The sequence below is a fragment of the Lynx canadensis genome, chromosome F2 (genome assembly GCF_007474595.2).
Source record: "Lynx canadensis isolate LIC74 chromosome F2, mLynCan4.pri.v2, whole genome shotgun sequence".
In the NCBI taxonomy this organism is placed as follows: Eukaryota; Metazoa; Chordata; class Mammalia; order Carnivora; family Felidae; genus Lynx; species Lynx canadensis.
The window spans coordinates 3882424-3889660 of NC_044320.2; the positions used below are offsets into that span (position 1 = coordinate 3882424).

The 7237-nt window shown below is 43.7% G+C and overlaps 1 long non-coding RNA gene across 1 annotated transcript; it reads left to right on the forward strand.

The window, feature by feature from the left end:
- Positions 1 to 4089: 4089 nt before the first annotated feature.
- LOC115505841 lies at positions 4090 to 4795 on the forward strand. The gene is made up of 3 exons (XR_004343165.1): positions 4090 to 4144; positions 4507 to 4620; positions 4728 to 4795. It is a non-coding gene; the product is annotated as an uncharacterized LOC115505841 (long non-coding RNA).
- Positions 4796 to 7237: the final 2442 nt, after the last annotated feature.

Genomic DNA, 7237 nt, shown 5'->3' on the forward strand with positions numbered 1-7237 from the left:
TGGCCCCACCTGACTGCAAAAGGGGCATGTCTCCTATAGGGAGGAGGGGAGAATGGGAAGCACCAGAAGTCTCTACCCATGCCAGTAAAGGTGAACTGCTCATACCGTATGACCCAATGATTCCACTAACATGTACATATCTTAATATTTCGTGGCTTGTGCAATGTGAGCCATGTGCCAGAATGTTTATAGTAGAATTGTTCATAATATGAAAAAGGGACTTAAGTCTATCTGCCATATTAAGAATGGAATGTACATGTATGTTGTGGCATATGTGTGTAACAGAACGCTATATACAATGGTGAATATGCAATACAGATGTACTTCAAAACAGGTTGACAGAATGAAGAAAGCAATCAAAGAATACATGTGCTACGATTCTAGTTACCTGAAATCCCAAAAGTAAATCACTGTGTTTATTAAAGATACATACACAGATTGTTAAAAAAAAGCATACAGACAAAAGTGAGTAATTGACATAAAATTTGGCATAGATTCTTGGGTAAAGAAGAGAAGGATTGGATTTGAGAGGAGCAAACAGGGGGTTTTGGGAATTAGGTAATGTTCCATTTATTCACCTGGGCAGTGGAAACTTAATTATACGCCTCTCTCCAAAAATTGAGATGTTCAATTCAGGCCTGCGTGACAAGAATTCTCAAAGACATGGCTTTCGGTAAAAAAGGAAAAGATCCTTTGGCACTGATTCAGCAAACCAATAAAGAATTCTTCCCTTCTTCCACCTTTAGAATTTAGTTTGCCATTTCAAACCTGCTGATTAATCGCAGTATGTTCCTGGCAACCACCCAGGCCAGCTCCCTGAAAATGGTGAAGCTGGAGCCCTGGGGCAGGAGTGCCTTCAGCACCGTGGACAGCGACCAAGAGCTGGCGCTGCAGAACGTTGCAGAAGGGCAAAGGTCTTCAGAGTCAAACCCAACCCATCAGCAAGCTGGTGGCTGAGCACTAACTAGACCCAGGTCTCCTGGAGCCTAATCCAGTGTTCATTCCGTTGCCCCTGACTTTGGAGGAGAGGACTGGAACTCCTCCAGGAACTAGAAAGTCACTGGGGGACTTCACATGTGGCTTCCCTGTATGCCGCTGAACCATGGGCTTAGCAGTCAGTCCGGCAGGGGGTTAGGTCCAGGACTCTGAGTGCTCTCAGAAGTCACTGCACCTCTAAGCCTCCATGCCCATCACACCCACTCCCCACAGTGCTGCTGCAAGGATTTCAATGATATTAGACGTATCACAAACAAAAGTACAGTGTCTTGTGTACCGGTGCTCAATTAAACGAAAAAAAAATCCCTTAGCGGATTTCAAATCAGAAAGTAATTGGTTTGTGGAACATTTAAAAGATGATGAACCAATACTACCTTTTAGAGCTTGTTTTGGAAATAAGCCCATAATATTCCCATATAAAGTCTTGGCATCTGGCAACAACGTCTTAGTTCTGCCCAATCTTTAGTCTGTCACAAGAAATGCTTTGAGAAGAGGGTGACCAGTGCCTACACATGTCCCCAGTGCCAAGGGTCCTCAATCACATCACTTTTCCAAAAGAAACCTGAAGGGTGACATACTCTTCTTTCGACTAATTGCTAGATTCTATTTGCTAGTGTTCTATTAGAAGTTTTCACCTATATTCTTAAGTGCCCTGGTCTATAGTTCCCCTTATTTTGTATAGTTTTGTATTAAAGTTATTCTAGATGCACAGAATGGATAAGGGATTTTGTCTTCTATCGTTTTTTAAATGGCCCTAAAATAGTCTAAACAGCACTGAAATGATTAGTTCTTTAGAAACCAGATAGAACTCAGCTGTGAGCCCATCTGATTATGGTGCCTTTTCACTGATGGACCGCCAATCACCTTCTCATCTCTTATATGGTAATTGGTCCTATTAGAATTTTCCATTTTTTTCTTGGGCTGACTTTAGTAATTTACTTTTACCAGGAAATCACCCATTTCCCTGAGGTTTTCAATTTGTTATCACAGAGTGGCATAGAATATTCCCTCATAATTATTTTTATCTCCCCTGTATCTGTAGTTATACGGGTCTGTCCTGCCTCCTCACTCGTAATCTGCCCTAACTTCACTTCCCTCTTTATTCTCCATAATTGGACTCACAGGGCTTTGAAAAAGTTTTATTAGCCTTTTCAAAGAACAAGCTTTTGCATTTACATATTCTTTCCACTATTTTAAAATGTTTTCTATGTCCTCAATTTCAGTTCTTATATTCATGAATTCCCTCTGTTGTATTTTCTTTTGTTGTTTCTTTTCTGATTTCTAACCATGTTGTGTTCAGTCTTCCCTGGTCCTAGTGAAAGCATCCCCGGCCCCTGTGAGTCTCAGCTGTATTCACTCCATTCCACTGTTCTAGTGTGACACATCTTTGTCTTTGCTTTCCAGATAGTGTGTGATTTCTCCTTTGACTTTCTCTTTGACCCAAGAGTTCTATAGGAAGTTTTTAAATCTTCAAGTGAAGATTTTGGGTCCCTTTTTAAATCATTTATTCTACTTGCATTGGATATGGCACAAGGTGAAAAACTGTTCTTGTGTTCTTGAATTGGGTAAAATTTTCTTGGTGGCCTATTATATATGATTTTTTTTTAATACATGGGGCACCTGGGTAGCTCAGTTGGTTAAGTGTCCGACTTCAGCTCAGGTCATGATCTCATGTCTCGTGGGTTTGAGCCTCACATCGGGCTCTGTGTTGACAGCTCAGAGCTTGAGCCTGCCTCGGATTCTGTGTCTCCCCTCTCTCTGCCCCTCCCCTGCTTGCACTCTGTCTCCTTCTCTGTCTCAAAATAAACATTAAAAGAATAAGTAAAAAAATAAAAATACAGTTATATGCTGATTTTTATCAGTGGCCTTTGGAAATGCCTGAAAAAGTATTCACTGAGAACATGTGTGTTTACATATATAATTTTTATATACAATATTCACATATAATATAGTTACTATGAATTAAAATACATAATAAATATTATAATTATGTAATTATGTGATATGTGTGTATAAAATTTATATGTACTTGTATATTATACATATGCACATTTATTGGTTGAATTATTCAATTCGGGTGTTATTACTTTGTTGTTTTAAAATTTGTAACTGTACAAAAAACAGTCAAATGTAAGGTATACTATATTCATCAGGGAAAACTCAATAATGGTGCATTTTACCATATGTTTTTACTGAGGTATTTAAAGTTAAAGTATAGGTTTTATGGCATTTCATCCCTAGATAGTTCAGTTTGCCTCCTTAATAAAGAAGGAGGCTTTGGGGCACCTGGCTGGCTCAGTCAGTTAAGCACCCAACTTCAGCTTAGGTCATGATCTCATGGTTCATGGGTTCAAGCCTCGCGTTGGGCTCTGTGCTGACAGCTCAGAGGCCTGGAGGCCTGTTTCAGATTCTGTGCCTCCCTCTCTGCCTCTCCCCCACTTGCTCTCTGTCTCTCTCTGTCTCTTCAAAAATGAATAAACATTAGAAAAAAAAGAAAGAAAAGAACTGCTCCGGATGACTTTGTCTTAAAAAAAAAGGAGGCTTCTCCACATAGTCGAGGTACCATCATTGCACATGAGAAAATTACAGTGGATGGTCCATTGAATCTTCTAAAACTCCATATTCAATTTGCCTAATTGGTTCTTTTTTAAAATTTTTTATTTTCTTTATTTTTGAGAGGCAGAGAGAGACGGAGCATGAGTGGGGGAGGGGCAGAGAGAGAGGGGACACAGAACCCAGAGCAGGCTCCAGGCTCTGTTGCTGTCAGCACAGAGCCTGATGCGGGGCCTGAACTCACGAACCGTGAAATCATGACCTGAGCTGAAGTCGGAGGCTCAACCGACTGAGCCACCCAGGCACCCCAAATTTCCCTAATTGTTTCTAAAATGACTTTTTAAAATCTGATTTGTTCAAACTATGATCTAATCAGTGGCCATGTGATACATCAGACTGCTCCTTAATTTCTGATAACTTTCGTCCATTCTGTTAGAAACGTGCAGTTGCATCATACTCTAATTTTATTTTTATCAAGTTCTCTGTCCTTATCCTAATAGGCTTTGCTATAATACAGCTTTGTATCTTTTTTTTTTTTTGATACAGGTTATGGCCATATATCACTTTATCGTATGATATTCTAAATTTATCACATGTAAGTATTTTTAACCTGTTTGAGATTAATATCTGTTCTACTTTATTTTGATTGCTTTATCCTTGTAAATATCTTCCCAACAATTTTTTAAAATATTTAAAATATCATTTTGTTTCAAGTGGTATTTCTAAAAACAGCATATAAATTAACTTTGTTCCTTTATTCCTTTTTCTTGTTGAGCCCAGTAAGACAGTGCCCTTTCCTGTACTGGGAGAATTCAGGTCCTATCCATTTGAGATATTATCTCCTATGTTTAATGTGGTTTTTACAATAGTCTGTTGTATTTTGCATCACTGTTCCTCATTTTTGATGGTTTCATCAAGTTCCTGGTCCTTCCATTTTTTCCTTTTATTAATTTGCAGGTCCCTACCTTGGCCCTTCAGTTATGGGCTGAATGTTTGTGTCTCCTCAAAATTCCTGTGTTGAAGCCCTACTACTCAATGTGGCCATATTTGGAAATGGGGCCCTCTAAGAATGTAAGCAAGGTTAAATGAAGTCTTAAGGGTGGGGCCCAGATCCGACAGGATTGGTGTCCTTACAGGAAGAGACACACAGTGCTCTCGTCTTCCCCTCCTCCCCTCAGCACCTGCACAAAGAAGAGGTCCATGTGAGCACACAGCAAGATGGCAGCCATCGGTAAGCCAAGAGACAAAATCTGAGGATGAAATCTACCTTGCCAGCACCTTGATCATGAACTACCAGTGTCCAGAACTGGGAGAAAACAACATTTGTTTACGCCCCCTAATCTGTGGAATTTGTCATGGCAGCCAGAGCAGACATAGAGACCACCTTCCACTGCAGTGACGGCCAACTTCTCTTCCCTGTGTGTACAACCAGACACAGATTTCTCCACTAGTAGCTGAGAATGAGATACCGGCTATCTCACACAATAAGATGTTCTATTTTCCTCCTAATTATTTCTCCTCAGTCTGATAAGATGACACTTCTAGAATTCTTTTATTTTCTTCCTCTCCTGTCCCCGTCAAAGATGAAATCCTTGGGAAGTCTATCATTTCCCATGCCCATAACTTGTAGAGGTTGCTGGAGCTGTGACTTTTATAAATAGATTATCATTAGAATTTTTGCTTCTAGTATGGACCTTCTATTTCAGGAACCCCTTACTTGCACTTGGATGGACACGGTCCAAGACAGGTCTATCCTTACTCAATTTTGACTTACTGTATCCACATACAAGGTCTGCTGCTCACCGCTGTGTCTTTCCCTTTTCATGGATCTTCATTTTGTGAGCCCTGCCCTCATTCACGTTCAGGCTTGAGCCTTCTCTTGAGTCTTTTCCTTGAGTGAGGGATGCCGGGGATGACGAGGACTCAGGAATTACTCTCAGACCCTTCCTTTTACCTCCACAGGGCAGGGGACAGGATTCTTGGGGCAAAGGTCTTCGTTGGGCATGAGGTTGGCCTGACCGCCCCTGCCCCCCCGCCCCAGCCTTGGCCATGTGGCAACGCTTCATCAACAAAACACACTCCTAAGTGATGAAGGACATTTCTGAGGCAGAAGCGTTCAGGACCACGGCCAGATCTGTCAATTCCCTCCCCATCAGAGACCACGGAAGCCCTGGGAGGAGAGTGTCTGTCAGCCTGGGTCTCAGAGGGACCTTCACTGAGCAAAGCTCCCTGTCAACTCACATGAGCCAGAAATAAGCTTTTGGTAATTTTAAGCCACTTGATTTTTTTACTAAAAAAAAAAATTGTTTTGGTACTGCTGTCCTTAGTCAACTCTGGCTGCTATGACAAAATTCCACAGACTGGGGGACTTAAGCCACAGACATATACTTCTTAACCGCTCTGGAGGCTGGAGGTGCCTGATCGGGATGCCAGCAGATCAGTTCCAGGGAGGGCTCCCTTTCCCGGCAGCAGTCGTAGCCTCACGTGGCAGAGAGCAGTTTCTTTGTCAGCTCTTGGGGGCTCAGGTCCCGACTGCAGAGTGGCCCTGTGTTAGTCTGAAACCACCCCCGCCACCACCAAGAAGCAGTTGCTGGGATGCAGTTGAACACACAAGAACTTAACTGGGCAGGACGCCTAGGAGAGGAACTGGAGAGAAAGCCGGGAGAGCCATCGCAGTGATACAGAGCTGACCCCGAGGGAAAGAGGAAAGAGGGAGGGAAGGAAGGACAGGAGGGTAGAGGCCAAACGCTCAGTTGGATTCAGCCCTTGCTCAGAAAAAGGCAAATCAACTGGAGGTAAAGAGAGGCCTGACCTCCAGAGCCTGGACCTGATCCTTTTCCCGCATGCTCCCCATGACAGCTGAGAGGTGCACACTCTGGACGCACTTGTAGGGTCAGTATAGCCAGGCGTGGGCTACATGAGAACGGAAATGTGTCGTGCATTTGGGGCTAACTAGGGGCAAGGATTGCTGACAATGGGCCGAGATGCCAACAGGAACACAAACACCTTGTCTGTGACACGTGAGCACACCTGACCTCATCTTGGCAGCCTCCAGGGCCCGGGCCAGGAACTGGCTCAGTAGGTGCTCAGCAGACCTTTGTGTCAAGAAAGAATGAACAAATGTAGCTATTCTGTTCCTGGTCATCTCGCATTCGAAGATCGAGTCTGGGAGAGATGAGACTCTGGGGTGGAAACACCAAGGAGAGGTCCCCTGGACCCACCTGGTCACCCCCTCTGCACCTTCCCTCTGATCTTCCCCAACGCTCCCTTCCTCACCGCACCGTCCATCTCTTCTTCTGCCTTCTCTCTGGTGTCCAGTTCTGGGTGCTGCCCTCTCTGCTGGGTCCAGAACCCCCCGGGACAGTTGCGTGGGGGTCACCAGTGTCCCTACATCTGGAGAAACAATGGTATCTTACAGAGAAACAAGGTTCAAGGTGAGAGACAGAGACAAACACAACAGGTGCAGCTGCATTCGGTGCTCACCTGTGCAGGGCGCTCTGCGAAGGGCACAACGTGCACCACATCCCCATTTCACAGATGGGGAGACTGAGACACAGGTGAAGTGACCAGCCCAGGGTCAGCCAGCCAGTCTTCGGTGGAGCCAGGACCATCAGGCTCCAAGCCTACCTGTTTGCCTTACCCCCATCTCAAGTTCAGAAACCAGTACATGGGTCACCTTGGGGATTGT